This window comes from Narcine bancroftii, chromosome 14 (genome assembly GCF_036971445.1).
Source record: "Narcine bancroftii isolate sNarBan1 chromosome 14, sNarBan1.hap1, whole genome shotgun sequence".
Taxonomy (NCBI): domain Eukaryota; kingdom Metazoa; phylum Chordata; class Chondrichthyes; order Torpediniformes; family Narcinidae; genus Narcine; species Narcine bancroftii.
The window spans coordinates 49244026-49261383 of NC_091482.1; the positions used below are offsets into that span (position 1 = coordinate 49244026).

General features: G+C 52.2%; 1 protein-coding gene and 1 long non-coding RNA gene across 3 annotated transcripts in view; one reads left to right on the forward strand and one right to left on the reverse strand.

Moving 5' to 3' along the window:
* spg21 (SPG21 abhydrolase domain containing, maspardin) overlaps window positions 1-8032 on the reverse strand; it is a 66695-nt gene extending 58663 nt beyond the window's left edge. The window contains exon 1 of one of the 2 annotated variants that reach the window (XM_069910684.1): window positions 7930-8032. The gene's annotated coding sequence lies outside the window, so the exon portion shown is untranslated. Of the gene's footprint in view, window positions 1-2163; window positions 2266-7929 lie in introns of those variants that run through there. The other variant, XM_069910685.1, reaches the window with a different exon arrangement.
* Window positions 8033-8055: 23 nt separating this feature from the next.
* LOC138749407 (uncharacterized) lies at window positions 8056-9690 on the forward strand. Its single transcript, XR_011348613.1, has 2 exons — window positions 8056-8142; window positions 9481-9690. It is a non-coding gene; the product is annotated as an uncharacterized lncRNA (long non-coding RNA).
* The last annotated feature ends 7668 nt before the right edge of the window (window positions 9691-17358 follow it).

Sequence of the window (17358 nt, forward strand, 5' to 3'; positions counted from 1 at the left end):
AAATTGGTCCCAAGGGAGAAGAGGTGGTGTTTATGGTGGACACAGGAGCGGAACGAAGTAGTGTAATAACTGTGCCAATCGGAACTGAGCCTATAAAAAGTAATTTGACAATTTCTGGGATAGAAGGGGCTCCCAGAATGGTATCAATAATTCCCCAAGTAACAGTGAAACTGGAAGAAAGAGAAGGGGTACAAGACCTCTTGTTATTACCTTCGGCTGGATTTAACCTCCTAGGAAGGGACTTACAGGCTCTCCTAGGTTTGGGTGCTCTCCCTGTGGACGGAGAAGTGCGAGTCCACCTCTGCGCTTTAAAGGAAGAGGATGAACGGCAGATTGACGAGAGAGTCTGGTATAAGGAGGGAAATCGAGGAGGTCTGGACATCCCACCTTTACATGTCACATTAATACCAGGTCATCAGCCGGTAAGGAAACGTCAGTATCCTATTTCTTTGGAAGGGAGAAAAGGGCTACAGCCGGAAATTGAGACTTTAATACGAGACGGACTATTAGAAGAATGCATGTCACCTTATAACACCCCTATACTCCCAGTAAAAAAGTCAGATGGATCCTATCGCCTAGTTCAGGAACTAAGAAGTTTGAATGCTATTGTTCAGACCCGCCACCCAGTGGTGCCTAATCCCTATACTATTATGAGTCGGATTCCCCCAGACCATGAGTGGTTTAGTGTTATCGACTTGAAGGATGCCTTCTGGACTTGTCCGTTAGAAGAGGAAAGTAGAGATATGTTTGCGTTTGAATGGGAAAATCCATGGACAGGTAGACGGAGACAGTTTCGGTGGACTGTATTGCCCCAAGGGTTCACTGAATCTCCAAACCTGTTTGGACAAATGCTAGAACAAATCCTGATGGACTATCCACAATCTGATGATTCCCAACTAATGCAGTATGTGGATGATTTACTATTATCAGGACCCAAGGAACAAGAAATGAGGGGAGAGACCATTAGACTCTTGAATTATCTGGGGAAAAAGGGTCTACGAGTGTCCAGAAACAAGTTACAGTTTGTTGAGAAAACTGTAATATATCTGGGACACCAGATAAGTAAAGGACAGAAACGAATTACCCCTGAACGAATTGCGGGAATCACTAGAATGCCTTTACCCCGTAATAAGAAGGAAATAAGACAATTCCTGGGACTCTTAGGATACTGTAGGTTATGGATAGAGGACTACTCAGTTTTGGTGAAGTTTATGTATGATAAACTGACAAATGAAAATGACTATCCATTGAAATGGACCCAGGAGGAGGAGGGATGGTTCGAGGACTTGAAACATCGCCTAACACGAGCCCCAGTGCTCACTCTGCCCTCTTTAAAACAGCCCTTCCAGCTATTTGTCACTCATAACCAAGGAACAGCTGTGGGAGTTTTAACACAGGAAAAAGGCGGTCAGCGACACCCAGTGGCTTTCCTTTCCAAAATGATGGACCCAGTGTCTCGCGGATGGCCGACGTGTATCCAGGGAGTAGCGGCTGCTGCTCTGTTGGTAGAGGAAGCACGTAAACTTACTTTTGGAGGAAAGATGACTGTGTACACCTCCCATTCTGTGAGTGTTTTATTAACACAAACTGCCCATCGATGGCTGACTGATTCTCGCATATTAAAGTATGAAACCATTTTAATGGTTGGAGAAGATTTACAGTTTGCAAAAATTAATAGCTGCAATCCAGCTCAATTTTTATACGGCAGTGAAACAGAGAAAGAGGTGGAGCATGACTGTGTCGAGTTGACAGATCTTCAGACCAAGACACGAGAAGACCTTTGCGATACTCCGCTGGGAGAAGGATATGAATTCTACATTGACGGCTCCGCCAGATGTGTTGACGGAATGAGAAGAAATGGGTATGCTATAATAGAAGGAAATACTTGGAAAGTAGTAGAATCCACGAGACTACCCGGAAGCTGGTCAGCACAATCCTGTGAACTATATGCCTTGCAGAGAGCCCTCAGAATACTGGCAAAGAAAATTGGAACAATTTACACAGATTCCAAATACGCATACGGGGTAGTGCATACCTTTGGTAAGATCTGGAAGGAGCGTGGTCTAATAACATCAAGAGGAAAGGAATTGGCACACGAACAGATGATTACTCTGACTCTAGAAGCCTTAACATTACCCCAAGAAATAGCAGTGGTCTACATACCAAGCCATCAAAGGGGAGATAACCCAACAGCAATTGGAAACAGACTGGCTGATGAAGAAGCCAAAAGAGCAGCCATGCAACAAGAAGTCCGTTTGCTGACTTTAATCCCAATAAGGCAAGGCATAAAGACAGCTCCCATTTTCACTGCTAAGGAAGAAAAGAACATGGATCAGCTGGGCGCAAGCCAGTTACCTGATGGAACATGGAAAACACCAGATGGAAGAATTGTTCTAAATAAAGAAATAACTCGCAATATTTTAAAACACCTGCATCAACAGAGCCACTGGGGCACCCAAGCCTTATGTGACACAGTGCTTCGAGATTATGTGTGTAAGGGAATCTACACCTTGGCCCAACAAGAGGTGCAAAATTGTTACCTATGCACAAAAATTAATAAGAAGATAATGAGGACAGGGACCATGGGAGGTCAACCATTAGCCATACACCCTTTTCAACGTATCCAGATCGACTTCACAGAGTTACCTCAAGTTCAAAGATGGAAATATCTGTTGGTGATAATAGATCACTTTACCCGATGGGTAGAAGCCTTCCCAACAATAAATACTACAGCCTCTACAGTAGCTCGCCTCCTCCTAGAGCAGATAATCCCCAGATATGGTATAATGGATTCTATAGACTCAGACAGGGGTCCACATTTTTCTTCAAAAATCCAGCAATTGATTTGTGATGCATTACAGGTCTCTTGGAAATTACATACCCCTTGGCATCCACAAAGCTCAGGGAAGGTCGAACGTATGAATGGAACACTAAAAATCCAATTGACAAAGTTAATGGTGGAAACTAAAATGCCTTGGATAAAGTGTCTGCCCCTAGCCTTATTGAGAATTCGTACTGCCCCACGAAAAGATGTAGGGCTGTCCCCTTATGAAATGATGTTTGGGCTTCCCTTCTGGAGTACAGTTGAGGGGTGTCCCACCTTGGGGGAAGGGGATATATTTGTTAGGAACTATTTACAGGCACTGTCACGCTCTCTTACAGATTTACGAAAGAGAGGACTATTGGCACAAACACCGCCTCTAGACTTTTCTTTACACAAAGTGGAACCAGGAGACTGGATTCTTATCAAGACCTGGAAGACTGAAAAACTCCAGCCCCAGTGGGAAGGTCCATACCAAGTTCTCTTAACTACAGAAGCTGCAGCACGAACAAGAGAGAAGGGGTGGACACACGCATGCAGATTTAAGGGACCTGTAGAGGCGCCACAGGACCCTGATACGAACTCAGATTGGACTTGTATTCCTGGAGAAAAACCTCTTACCTTACGATTTCGCAAAAAGACTTAATTCACAATGTTATTGTTATGTTCTTTGATTTTTCTTAGTTTGCCTATGTCTTTATCAGGTGTGAAATGTAAGAAATGCAGAGATACAGTGGTCCTGTTTCAGGACCACATTTGGGGAAGAAAGGAAGGTAATTTCATTTCCCATACCTCAGTTCCTGAGAAATGCTGGGCAGAAAATACCACCCAACATCCATATACCCCTTGTATGGAAAAAGAAGGAAATAATATAGGTCATTATATACAGATTCCTAATACCACTCCTTTCCCTCTTAACGGTTGGAAAGGTGACTCAAGCCCACCATGCCCTGATGGACTCTGGTTTTGCATACACCAACGTACTGTTCCAATGAGAAGTTACACTCCACACTCGAGATTGCCTGTCCCTTTAAGACAGCCGGACTTAGTTCGAGTCCATCCAAATAACCATGTAAATTTCGGTAATGTAATTGGGGGAGATAACCTTTTTGTAGATCTGGCAACTAAAATTGCAGGAACTTTTAATGTAACTAATTGTTGGGTCTGCGGGGGTCCACGGATGTCAGAACAATGGCCTTGGTGGGGAGAACCTCTCAATTCATTGACCATGATTTCCCGCATTTGGACAACTAACCGAACGAGATCAAGAGAAACCTGGTCTCTCTCTAACGTCCCCTCTGGTTTTTATTGTCTCTCACGAGCCGGCAAATACCCAGTAGGAGAAAGTCCCTGCAAGGCTGTATGGATTCACATTTCGCCTGGTGTTTTCACTTGGTTTCCTAAACCTCAAACTTGGTTCTTATCCACTGTTTTTAAAACTAATTGCCTACCCCTGTCTAATAGCAGTATTCAGTTTTGGAATTGTACCACTTCCACCATCACAGGACCATACCAATCAAATCCTGTTCTTAAAAGAGTTTGGGAAAGGGGGTATGGAGTATCCCCAAATGGATTATTCTGGGTATGTGGTAATAAAGCTTATACTCGTCTTCCCTCACAGTGGAGTGGAACTTGTTTCCTAGGAATAATCCGCCCAGAATTTTTCCTTCTACCCCACGATCACGGTCATAAATTAGGCGTGAAGATCTTTGATACATTACATCGTGCACCCCGCTCTACCACGGTACATTTGGGAGAATGGAGAGATGATTGGCCTCCAGAGCGCATAATTCAATAATATGGTCCCGCTACATGGGCTCAAGATGGATCTTGGGGTTATCGTACTCCTATATATATGTTAAATCGTATAATTCGCTTACAAGCAGTGCTTGAAATTGTTACAAATCAAACAGCTATAGCCCTGCAATTACTTGCATCCCAGCAAGGTCAAATGCGCTCTGCTATATATCAGAACCGTCTAGCCCTAGACTATCTCCTAGCCACGGAAGGAGGTGTATGTGGCAAACTTAATTTGACTAACTGCTGCTTACAAATTGATGATAATGGAAAAGCCGTTCGTAAAATCGCTGATAATATTCGTACATTGTCCCATGTACCGGTTCAAACCTGGCATCCTTTCCCACAATTTAATTGGATGGACAAATGGTTTGGAGGAACCTGGTGGCGTACCTTCTTGTGGGTCATCGGAGGTATTTTATTCCTCCTACTTATTTTGCCCTGTATTATTCCCTGTCTACGCAGCCTGGTGATTTCCATGGTCGAACAAGCTATGCAACCAGGGGGGATGGGAGACCCTGTAAGACTTTTCTTTCAGCGTGAGATTAATGTATCATAAAACATTTTTCTTCCCTAGCTTAGAATCCCCATTTATATCTATACATATATTCAACACATTTTAAAGAGAGAAAGGGGTGGATTGTGATATAGAGAATTTAGGTTAAAAAGACTTAAGTTAAAATGTGATGATTAATCAGAAACAGGGAAGCCAGAACGGACAGAGAGTTTACTAGCAGTCAAGGACAGAAGGAGCTGCTGAATGTTTTTTTTAAACCTATCTTTTCATGGTCATAGTGAGAGACATGCAGGAGACAAAGGATTGATAAGAAGTGTGAGAAACAGAATTTAGTGAATGTAGAGTTCACAGCGTACGTAACGAACGTGATAATTAATAATGCAGTTATACTTAGAATGTTTTTGTAATACTAACCAATTAAAACAGTATTAATAAGAAGGGGAAGGGCAAATAATAAAGGTATAAAAATCAATGCACTGTATGTATCGGGGCTTAACTGGTGAGAAACCAGTTGAGTCCAACTCTGCAGACTTGTAAATAAAGCTTGTCGTGTCATCAGTTTTAAAGAGACTCATGTGTGAGAAGTTTTATTTCTGACACTTTCCTTTATTTTTTTCAACTTTTCTGGAGAGGGCTGGAGTTCACCGTCCGGCCACTACTCCATCACGTGACTTCCCCAAAATGCTGCTGCAGTTGATGGCTCATCACATTTCATCATCAGCCAGGATCTCAATGAATGGCAGAGTAGGCTCGACAGACCAGACGGCCTACTCCTCATGAAAAAGAGGGAGCAACTCAAGCACAAAGTGCATTGGACTTCCTTTCAATGCTGCCATTTCATTTCTTTCCTGAATTTCCACCAATTGACTGTTAGACCATGCAGTAAAGCAGGGGTTCTCAACCTTTTTCTTTTCACTCACATCCGACTTTAAGTCATCCCTATGCCATTCGTGCGCTATGATTAGTAAGGGATTGCTTAAGGTGGGATGTGAGTGGAAAGAGAAGGTGGAGGATCACTGCTCTAGACCTAATTTTGCTTGAGAAAAATTGTCATTGGCCCATTTCCTTTGGAGTGATGAAACCGTGCATATAACGAGTCAATTGGGGACAATTAAAACAATGGTTTTCAAACTTTTTCTTTCCACCCACATGCCACCTTAAATAATCCCTTACTAATCACAGAGCACCGATGGAATAGGGATTACTTAAAGTGGTATGGGAGTGGAAAGAAAAAGGTGAGAACCACTGCAGAAAAGGGAACTTCAGTTATTCATTATCACTAAGAGAGATCTGATCACTGATATTTTTAGTGCTAAAACGTCTACAAACAGTTATATATATATCAGAGAATTAATGAAAGAATTATCACAGATCTATAACTACAGAAGAATTGCTAACCTTTACGACTGAAAAGAGCATAAATATATATTGTACGAGATTAACTACCAAGAATTTGAAAGACAGGAAACAGGCTTGGTACCACACATAGGACAACCACTAACAAGGTCTGTACTCATCAGTCCCAAGATTCTGAAAACTTCAATGAAGTCAGGCAGCACGGTTTGAGCAGAGGTCGCATGGTTAGTTGTAACAGCACCAGCAATCGGGACTCGAATCCACTGCTGTCTGAATGGGGTTTGTACGTTCTCCCTATGACTGCATGAGTTTCCCCGGGTGCTCTGGTTGCCTCCTATCAAACGTACTGGGGGTATAGGTCAATTGGTGTACAGGCTCATGGGCCAAAAGGGCCTGTAACCATGCTGAATGGCTAAATTTAAAATTTAATAACAATCCCTATGACAATGCACAACTCTGGAGCAAGACAGAGCTGTAAGACATCAGCTGGTTACAGTTCTGAGCAGATCAACATTGAATTTGGTTTAATGGCACCCTTATTTATAAAATGTGGGTATGTACATTTAAAGCTCTATGAAAGCCTCCAATCAGAATTTATGCTATGTTTATTCTCTTGGTATTCTCCTTTTTTTTCTTTTTAATCTCTTTCTAATTCTTTTCTCCATTTCATTTTCTTTCACAAGGGTTTTGGTAGGGGAGGGAGGTGGGATTAGGTGGGGGGAGGTTTCTTGTTTCTTTTTATACATACCACATCTAACATTTTTTATGCATAACAATTTTCAAACTTTTGTACTGCAATTTAAATAGTGCTTTAATAAAATATTTCCAAAAAACAACCACTGAATGGGATTTGAGTTGGGCTTCTAGGCATTGCACTTACTCAAATATTTCTTTCTAAACAAAAGTTACTCTCACCTTGGTCTTGATCATTGATGGTTAAACACAAAAATTCTACCCCATCCTCCCACATCTCCCACTCACACCCCCCTCCCCCTCACACATTCCCCTCCCCCTCACACTCCCCTCCCCCTCACATTCCCCTCCCCCTCACATTCCCCTCCCCCTCACATTCCCCTCCCCCTCACATCCCCCCCTCCCCCTCACATCCCCCCTCCCCCTCACATCCCCCCCTCCCCCTCACATCCCCCCTCCCCCTCACATCCCCCCCTCCCCCTCACATCCCCCCCTCCCCCTCACATCCCCCCTCCCCCTCACATCCCCCCACCACAAATCATCCCCCCACCACAAATCATTCCCCCCACCACAAATCATTCCCCCCCCCCACACATCACCCCTCCCCACCACATATCCCCCTCCCCTACATCCCCCTTCCCCACATATCCCCCCCCCTTTTTCCTTCCCTCTCCTTTCCATTCCCTATTCAACCCTGTTCCCCTCCCACCGGCTGACTTCAACCTCCCTCCGACACTCCGCTCACCTCTGCAGCCACCATCTCCTACCGGAAGCAACAAGCTCGTGACCAATCATCGTCCGGCACATCCGGGTTCATTCGATGGTCGGGACTTCCGGCGAGGTGCAGCAGGCAAGAAGGGGGCAAGAATGGGGACGGTGGGGGGAAGAATAAGGAATTGTCGTTTGGAGAAGGGGGAGGGCTAGGAAAATAGCTGGTGAAGGCCCAGGTTTTAAACAGGTAAGGGGTCTAAGTAGTTGGAGAGAAAGGGATGGGGGGAGAGGGAAAGGGATGGGGGGTGAGAGGGAAAGGGATGGGGGAGAGAGGGAAAGGGATGGGGGGGAGAGAGGGAAAGGGATGGGGGGGAGAGAGGGAAAGGGATGGGGGGGAGAGGGAAAGGAATGGGGGGGAGAGGGAAAGGGATGGGAGGGGGAGAGAGGGAAAGGGATGGGAGGGGGAGAGAGGGAAAGGGATGGGAGGGGGAGAGAGGGAAAGGGATGGGAGGGGGAGAGAGGGAAAGGGATGGGAGGGGGAGAGAGGGAAAGGGATGGGAGGGGGAGAGAGGGAAAGGGACGGGGGGGAGAGAGGGAAAGGGACGTGGGGGGGAGAGAGGGAAAGGGACGTGGGGGGGAGAGAGGGAAAGGGACGTGGGGGGAGAGAGGGAAAGGGACGTGGGGGGAGAGAGGGAAAGGGACGTGGGGGGAGAGAGGGAAAGGGACGTGGGGGGGGAGAGAGGGAAAGGGACGTGGGGGGGGAGAGAGGGAAAGGGACGTGGGGGGGGAGAGAGGGAAAGGGACGTGGGGGGGGAGAGAGGGAAAGGGACGTGGGGGGGAGAGAGGGAAAGGGACGTGGGGGGGAGAGAGGGAAAGGGACGTGGGGGGAGAGAGGGAAAGGGATGTGGGGGGGAGAGAGGGAGAGGGGAGGTGGGAGGGGGAAGAGGGGAGGTGGGAGGGGGAAGAGGGGAGGTGAGAGGGGGAGGGGAGGGGTAGGCAGTAGGGGGAGGGTGGAGGGGAAGGGTGGAGGGGAAGGGGAGGTGGTAGGCAGAGGTGGGGAGGGAAGGCAGAGGTGGGGAGGGAAGGCAGAGAGGGGAAGGTGGTGCAGGGGAGAGAAGGGGAGTAGTGGGTGCAGGAAGGGGGTGTAAGGTGGTGTAGGGAAATAGGGGGTGTAGAGGGGAAGGAAGAGCAATGTGTGTGGTAGGGTGTAGGAGGGAGTGGGGTTAGGTGGTGTATGGGAAGGGAAGGAGGTGTAGGGGAGTGGGAGGAGGGTGGGGGTAAGGGATGGAGTTGCAGGTTTTGTTAACAGGTAAGTGCTGATTGGTTGATGCAGGTTGAAGGGTAGAAGAAAAAAAGTTGAGGGAATGGGGATATTGAAGGGCACAGGATGTGTGGGATATGGTGAAAATATAGAATCAAGGGTGGAGGGAAAGGAGAGGCAAAAGAGTAGAAGATTGGGGTTAAAATACAGATGGAGAGGTCCTCCAATGCACTTTGTGAACGAGTCATTTGACTTGATAATGAATTCCACATCATTTGTATTCTGTGGGTAAAGAAATTTCTCTTTGTTGATCAATGGATCCAGGGCCCAATTGATTACTTTCCAAGAAAAGATTCAACTGAAGACACTGGAAATAATCAATTGAAAATGATGGAAGCACTCAGCAGGTCAGGCATTGTTTGTGGAGGAGAGAAACAGATGATGCAGGAAGAATCAGAATTTATTGTTATGAGCAAGTCGTGAAATTCAGTGTTTTACAGCAGCGTCAGGGAACATTAAAGCACCATAACATTTTATGACCTTCTGGAAAATTAGTTGAAGCACAGGGGTTGTGTATGATTGAAACACACCTTTATAAGCCACTGGTGAGAACTCACTTGGAGTATTGTGATTAGTTTTGGGCTCCTCACTTAAGAAAAGATGTACTGATGTGGTAGGGGGCTCTAAGGAGGTTCACAGAGATGATTCTGGGAATGGAAGGATTATCACATGAGGAGTATTTAACCGTTCTTGGCCTGTATCTGTTGGAATTTAGTGAAACATTTGTTTCCCATTGTGGAGGAATTTCTTCAGCTAGAGGGTGGTGAATCCGTTGCCAAAGGTGGTTCTGGAGGCCAGATCATTGGGTTTATTTAAGACAGATTTGTTAGATTCTTGACGAGCCAGGGCATCAAAGGTTATGGGATGGCGGCTGGGCAGTGGGGCTGAGTGGGAAAATGGATCAACACGCGATTAAATGGCGGGGTCGTCTCAATAGGCTGAAAAGCCTATTTGTGCTCCAATATCTTATGGTCACCTTGGATATGGAGAAAGCAAGTGGAGTTGGAATTGTTCAGTGCAAGAATGAGTTCCGTGAAACAAATCAGTATGTTGGTAGAGGGGATTTGTATACCGACCGGTATGCCTGTCTTAACATCCGCTCGGGCATCGCCTGACTGTGATCCCATAGTTATTTAGTTACCGTGAGCAAATCTGCAACAATTTAGAAAAAGCCATCGCTAGCTATAGGAAATTATATATTGTATATTCAAACTGAACTGACTGCCTTGCTACCCCTACAGCCCTGTATCAGTCCCAACTAATCCCACTGCCCTGCACTCCCACCCCACACCCCTGATTTAGTCTCAACTAATCCCACTGCCCTGTGCTCTCCCCACAGCCCTGTATCAGTCCCAACTAATCCCACAGCCCCGTGTCGGTCCCCACGCTGAGCCCACAGCCCCGTGTCGGTCCCCACGCTGAGCCCACAGCCCCGTGTCGGTCCCCACGCTGAGCCCACAGCCCCGTGTCGGTCCCCACGCTGAGCCCACAGCCCCGTGTCGGTCCCCACGCTGAGCCCACAGCCCCGTGTCGGTCCCCACGCTGAGCCCACAGCCCCGTGTCGGTCCCCACGCTGAGCCCACAGCCCCGTGTCGGTCCCCACGCTGAGCCCACAGCCCCGTGTCGGTCCCCACGCTGAGCCCACAGCCCCGTGTCGGTCCCCACGCTGAGCCCACAGCCCCGTGTCGGTCCCCACGCTGAGCCCACAGCCCCGTGTCGGTCCCCACGCTGAGCCCACAGCCCCGTGTCGGTCCCCACGCTGAGCCCACAGCCCCGTGTCGGTCCCCACGCTGAGCCCACAGCCCCGTGTCGGTCCCCACGCTGAGCCCACAGCCCCGTGTCGGTCCCCACGCTGAGCCCACAGCCCCGTGTCGGTCCCCACGCTGAGCCCACAGCCCCGTGTCGGTCCCCACGCTGAGCCCACAGCCCCGTGTCGGTCCCCACGCTGAGCCCACAGCCCCGTGTCGGTCCCCACGCTGAGCCCACAGCCCCGTGTCGGTCCCCACGCTGAGCCCACAGCCCCGTGTCGGTCCCCACGCTGAGCCCACAGCCCCGTGTCGGTCCCCACGCTGAGCCCACAGCCCCGTGTCGGTCCCCACGCTGAGCCCACAGCCCCGTGTCGGTCCCCACGCTGAGCCCACAGCCCCGTGTCGGTCCCCACGCTGAGCCCACAGCCCCGTGTCGGTCCCCACGCTGAGCCCACAGCCCCGTGTCGGTCCCCACGCTGAGCCCACAGCCCCGTGTCGGTCCCCACGCTGAGCCCACAGCCCCGTGTCGGTCCCCACGCTGAGCCCACAGCCCCGTGTCGGTCCCCACGCTGAGCCCACAGCCCCGTGTCGGTCCCCACGCTGAGCCCACAGCCCCGTGTCGGTCCCCACGCTGAGCCCACAGCCCCGTGTCGGTCCCCACGCTGAGCCCACAGCCCCGTGTCGGTCCCCACGCTGAGCCCACAGCCCCGTGTCGGTCCCCACGCTGAGCCCACAGCCCCGTGTCGGTCCCCACGCTGAGCCCACAGCCCCGTGTCGGTCCCCACGCTGAGCCCACAGCCCCGTGTCGGTCCCCACGCTGAGCCCACAGCCCCGTGTCGGTCCCCACGCTGAGCCCACAGCCCCGTGTCGGTCCCCACGCTGAGCCCACAGCCCCGTGTCGGTCCCCACGCTGAGCCCACAGCCCCGTGTCGGTCCCCACGCTGAGCCCACAGCCCCGTGTCGGTCCCCACGCTGAGCCCACAGCCCCGTGTCGGTCCCCACGCTGAGCCCACAGCCCCGTGTCGGTCCCCACGCTGAGCCCACAGCCCCGTGTCGGGTCCCCACGCTGAGCCCCACAGCCCCGTGTCGGTCCCCACGCTGAGCCCACAGCCCCGTGTCGGTCCCCACGCTGAGCCCACAGCCCCGTGTCGGTCCCCACGCTGAGCCCACAGCCCCGTGTCGGTCCCCACGCTGAGCCCACAGCCCCGTGTCGGTCCCCACGCTGAGCCCACAGCCCCGTGTCGGTCCCCACGCTGAGCCCACAGCCCCGTGTCGGTCCCCACGCTGAGCCCCACAGCCCCGTGTCGGTCCCCACGCTGAGCCCACAGCCCCGTGTCGGTCCCCACGCTGAGCCCACAGCCCCGTGTCGGTCCCCACGCTGAGCCCACAGCCCCGTGTCGGTCCCCACGCTGAGCCCACAGCCCCGTGTCGGTCCCCACGCTGAGCCCACAGCCCCGTGTCGGTCCCCACGCTGAGCCCACAGCCCCGTGTCGGTCCCCACGCTGAGCCCACAGCCCCGTGTCGGTCCCCACGCTGAGCCCACAGCCCCGTGTCGGTCCCCACGCTGAGCCCACAGCCCCGTGTCGGTCCCCACGCTGAGCCCACAGCCCCGTGTCGGTCCCCACGCTGAGCCCACAGCCCCGTGTCGGTCCCCACGCTGAGCCCACAGCCCCGTGTCGGTCCCCACGCTGAGCCCACAGCCCCGTGTCGGTCCCCACGCTGAGCCCACAGCCCCGTGTCGGTCCCCACGCTGAGCCCACAGCCCCGTGTCCGGTCCCCACGCTGAGCCCACAGCCCCGTGTCGGTCCCCACGCTGAGCCCACAGCCCCGTGTCGGTCCCCACGCTGAGCCCACAGCCCCGTGTCGGTCCCCACGCTGAGCCCACAGCCCCGTGTCGGTCCCCACGCTGAGCCCACAGCCCCGTGTCGGTCCCCACGCTGAGCCCACAGCCCCGTGTCGGTCCCCACGCTGAGCCCACAGCCCCGTGTCGGTCCCCACAGCTGAGCCCACAGCCCCCGTGTCGGTCCCCACGCTGAGCCCACAGCCCCGTGTCGGTCCCCACGCTGAGCCCACAGCCCCGTGTCGGTCCCCACGCTGAGCCCACAGCCCCGTGTCGGTCCCCACGCTGAGCCCACAGCCCCGTGTCGGTCCCCACGCTGAGCCCACAGCCCCGTGTCGGTCCCCACGCTGAGCCCACAGCCCCGTGTCGGTCCCCACGCTGAGCCCACAGCCCCGTGTCGGTCCCCACGCTGAGCCCACAGCCCCGTGTCGGTCCCCACGCTGAGCCCACAGCCCCGTGTCGGTCCCCACGCTGAGCCCACAGCCCCGTGTCGGTCCCCACGCTGAGCCCACAGCCCCGTGTCGGTCCCCACGCTGAGCCCACAGCCCCGTGTCGGTCCCCACGCTGAGCCCACAGCCCCGTGTCGGTCCCCACGCTGAGCCCACAGCCCCGTGTCGGTCCCCACGCTGAGCCCACAGCCCCGTGTCGGTCCCCACGCTGAGCCCACAGCCCCGTGTCGGTCCCCACGCTGAGCCCACAGCCCCGTGTCGGTCCCCACGCTGAGCCCACAGCCCCGTGTCGGTCCCCACGCTGAGCCCACAGCCCCGTGTCGGTCCCCACGCTGAGCCCACAGCCCCGTGTCGGTCCCCACGCTGAGCCCACAGCCCCGTGTCGGTCCCCACGCTGAGCCCACAGCCCCGTGTCGGTCCCCACGCTGAGCCCACAGCCCCGTGTCGGTCCCCACGCTGAGCCCACAGCCCCGTGTCGGTCCCCACGCTGAGCCCACAGCCCCGTGTCGGTCCCCACGCTGAGCCCACAGCCCCGTGTCGGTCCCCACGCTGAGCCCACAGCCCCGTGTCGGTCCCCACGCTGAGCCCACAGCCCCGTGTCGGTCCCCACGCTGAGCCCCACAGCCCCGTGTCGGTCCCCACGCTGAGCCCACAGCCCCGTGTCGGTCCCCACGCTGAGCCCACAGCCCGTGTCGGTCCCCACGCTGAGCCCACAGCCCCGTGTCGGTCCCCACGCTGAGCCCACAGCCCCGTGTCGGTCCCCACGCTGAGCCCACAGCCCCGTGTCGGTCCCCACGCTGAGCCCACAGCCCCGTGTCGGTCCCCACGCTGAGCCCACAGCCCCGTGTCGGTCCCCCACGCTGAGCCCACAGCCCCGTGTCGGTCCCCACGCTGAGCCCACAGCCCCGTGTCGGTCCCCACGCTGAGCCCACAGCCCCGTGTCGGTCCCCACGCTGAGCCCACAGCCCCGTGTCGGTCCCCACGCTGAGCCCACAGCCCCGTGTCGGTCCCCACGCTGAGCCCACAGCCCCGTGTCGGTCCCCACGCTGAGCCCACAGCCCCGTGTCGGTCCCCACGCTGAGCCCACAGCCCCGTGTCGGTCCCCACGCTGAGCCCACAGCCCCGTGGGAGTCAGAGTGTTAAATGGAGATAGAGAACCTAGTTGTGTGGGGCCAAAACAACAATCTTGCTCTCAATGTCGACAAGACCTAGGAGCTTATTCTGGACGTTAGGAAGGGAAGGCTGAGGATGACGCATCTGTCTTCATTGATGGGTTGGTGGTGAAGATGGTTAATACCTTCAAGTTCCTGGGAGTCCACCTATCAGAGGGCCTCTCCTGGACCCAACATATCGAAGTCTGAGGAGATTTGGCGTGTTATTGAACATCTCATTTCTGCTGGTGCACTGTGGAAAGTATACTGTCTGGTTGCATCATGGCCTGGTTTGGAAATGACTACTCATCAATGCAGAGAGTGGCAAACCTAGCCACGCTCATCTTGGGCACCAATCAAGATTCAATTTATTGTCATGTAATAAAAAGTGTCATATTACACAAAATTGCTTTTGCCTGCTGTAAGGCAGACAGATTCGCCATCAGCAGAAATAGCCTGAAGCACATCTTTCAGTCAGAGAAAGAGAAGCAAAATAGACCCCCCACCCCCCACCCCCAGGGTTACTGAGTGTCTGTGGGTTCGCCTTCCGCAGCCACAAAAAGTCCAGTCCAAACCATCGGCAATCTGAGCTCCTGATCCCAACCTCTGATATAATTAGGAACCCTTCAGTGCCCGCGGCACTCTCTCGCATCCAGGTTCCGAAACCTGGTACCCCCTTCAGCCAGTCTCCAGCAGTCTGCCGCCTGGTGCGAGTCCCTCGAATACAGTCTCCAGCACCCCTCAGTCGTGAGTTCCTCACCTCGAGTCAGCAACAACCCACTCCCTGTGTGGGGCCTTCAGCCATAGAACTCCTTACCGGTCTGCAGTCATGGTCATCGTATCAGGGGTCATCTCCTCAGATGGAGGCAGGGGGGCGTTCTCCCCATTTTCTGGTTTTCTGCACCAGTCCTCTGCCTCCTGGAGTCTGCAATCCCTTGTGGCTGCTGTCAATAATAGGCACTGCCATCTTGGGTGCAGACTCTGCAGTCTCGGGATTCTAAATAAAACTACAGTCTGCCCCTTTAACAGGCCATTCAAAACCTGTATGGAGCTGATGGCTGGGTACCTGGACTCTGCAGGAGTGCTGTGTCTCCACTCCCCACTCTCCCTGGGTCCGTGTCAGTTCTGGCAGCGCTGCCATCATTTAAACAGTAACTCAAAATATCCATTTGAAGACCACCAACATCATAAGGGATTCCTATCACCCTCGACACAATCTCTTCTTACTGCTCACTCCAGGCTGAAGCCTTAAGTCTCGCACTTCAAGGTTAAAGAGCAACCATCAGGCTCTTGAACAAAACTAACCCTGGCTACCTGAACCACCAAAATCTGTCTGCTCTACAGAAACATCATTTATTTTCTTCTGCTAACTGCAAATGTATTTAGAAATGCTTTGATTTTTTTTTTACTGACTTGCATTTGTGGGAATTAAAAATTTTAGTATTCTAGTTGGTGTATCTTATGTGCTGTTGGCTATAGCAAGTGAGAATTAAGGTGCATCTGTACATAGTCCCCGACCTACGGTTTTTCAAAGTTATGGTTCGAATCTGTTCTGTACTTTGAATTTTCGTTGTCTACCGAAAGCGCCGTATCAGTCCCCACACTAATACCCCTGCCCTGCGCTCTCCCATCAGCCCCAAGTCGGTTCCCACACTGATCCCACTACCTTGCTCTCTCCCATCAGCTTTGTGTCAGTCACCACACTCATCCCACTGCCCTTTATCGACAAGTTTTTTTTTCAAAATCTGATAGGAGGTCTGGAACGTAATCCCATCGTAAATTGAGGACTACTTGTGCTTATGGCAATAAACTCACTTTGAACATTGATTCATTGTAACAGAGGAGAGTAAACTTGAGAAGTGGAGGTTTTGGGTAAGATTTTTCAATTCTTAAAAAGAAATTAAAAGCATAGCCACCAATGGTCCAAAAGTGGGCCCATTAAAATAGAGAAGATGCCAGATGTCAGAATTGGAACGTTTCTTGGAATCTGGAAAGAATAATGGAAGTTAGCCCAACAGGGAGAGTGGAGTCCATGGATGGATGTGAAAATAAAGACATATGTATTTTCTGAGTCGGAGAAGATGGGTGATTTCAGGCAGGTGGGACAATTTGGCTGGCATGGGCAAGTTGGCTTTGGGGACTTTTTCCATGGTCAATGAATATCAAATTAGTGAACACTTAGTGGGAGCTTGGGATGGTGACAGCCACAAGATCTATTGCTGTTTTTTTAATGTATAACATTTCACAGATTAATGGAATGGACATTTTGTGGATTAGATTCAGAATTTATTGTCATGAACGTCACAAAATTCATTTCTATAATGTTTGATCTGTGCTGCTGCCTCAAAACAACATTTATATGAACACCCGACATATTACAAACCCACCAACTCCCACAACTACCTTGACTGCACTTCCTCACACCCTGTCCCCTGCAAGGATTCTATCCCCTTCTCTCAATTTCTTTGTCTCCGCCGCATCTGTTCCCAAGATGAGGTCTTCTGAAATGTCTGCCTTTTTCCACAAACATGGCTTCCCCTGCACCACCATCAACACAGCCCTCACCCGCATCTCCTCTATTTCCCCTCTGCCACCAGACACAACAAACATAGAATCTCCCTTATCCTCACCTACCACCCCACCAGCCCCCCGCATCCAACGCGTTATCCTCCAGAATTTCCAACACTTCCCACTTCCAGACACATCTTCCCCTTCCTGCCTTCTGTAGGGACTGGTCTCTCCATGACACCCTCGTCCACTCATTCATCCCTACCGTTCACTCTCCCCAGCACCTTCCCCTGTGGTTGCAGGAGGTGCCACACTTGCATCCACACCTCTTCCCTCACCACAGTCCAGAACCCCAAACAGGCCTTTCAAATGAAGCAACACTTCACTTAAGGATCTGCAGGATTGATTTATGGTCTTTTGTGGTCTTTTCTACATCAGAGACTCAG